This window comes from Sinocyclocheilus anshuiensis, unplaced genomic scaffold (genome assembly GCF_001515605.1).
Source record: "Sinocyclocheilus anshuiensis isolate Anshui unplaced genomic scaffold, SAMN03320099.WGS_v1.1 scaffold55, whole genome shotgun sequence".
In the NCBI taxonomy this organism is placed as follows: domain Eukaryota; kingdom Metazoa; phylum Chordata; class Actinopteri; order Cypriniformes; family Cyprinidae; genus Sinocyclocheilus; species Sinocyclocheilus anshuiensis.
This window is the reverse complement of record NW_015549647.1, coordinates 2,528,893-2,529,771: the sequence shown is the minus strand read 5'-3', so window position 1 is coordinate 2,529,771 and position 879 is coordinate 2,528,893.

Here is an 879-nt window from a genome sequence, read left to right as displayed (position 1 = left end):
AGTCTTCCTAGACTCAGAAATTGATTTTTTTCCCTTCTAAGCTTGTGTGCATAATGACAAATTGTTTGCCTCAGTTAATCAAATAGCCATATGAATATAGTTAGTGTATTTTAAGACATTGTAGCTTGTAAAGCAACATTTTTGTTTGTATTGTTCTCATTAATGTCTTATTATCACACTTGCAATATTTTAATTACCACTGTGACAGAATAAATGCCATGTGGCTGTGAGCAAACACAAGTGAAACGGTGCAGTTATTACTGTATCAGATGCATTATGCCTCCCTCTACTGGACAATTAAACAAATAGCCGAAAAATAACCTTTAAAAAAAATCTTTAACAAATGCCATTTTGTTCAGTCTAGTGTTTTATTTACTGGATTGATATTTTACTCTTATTTACACTGAATGACACTAGAAAAAGTACCATTATTTACCAGAATTTATTTCACACTACTGCCTTTGTATGCCATCTGCATTTTTAAGTTTTACAGCATAACTTTAATTATTCAGTGAACAACATTATATACCACTATGACTAACAACTAACAGAAAAAAGACAAAAACCCAAGAGTAAATACACAAGTACACATGTAGACAAAATTCTGAATAAAGTGTATAAACAATTTAAATAGCCTAATAAAATAAGTGTTTTATTTTTTAATCAGTGAGTCTCTTAATACCGTCAATGTACTGCCTGGTTTCACTCAGTAAGTATTTTCAGTTGTGTAGTAAATTTAAGCTACTTTTATAGGCTATACATGCAATTTAGAAAGAAAAAATAAAAATTCCTCCTGAGACCCAGGCATAGACGTTTGGACACCAGGAAAAACATGATGTTAATTAGGCATTTTGGGGGAACACAAGTCAATAGGGAAAG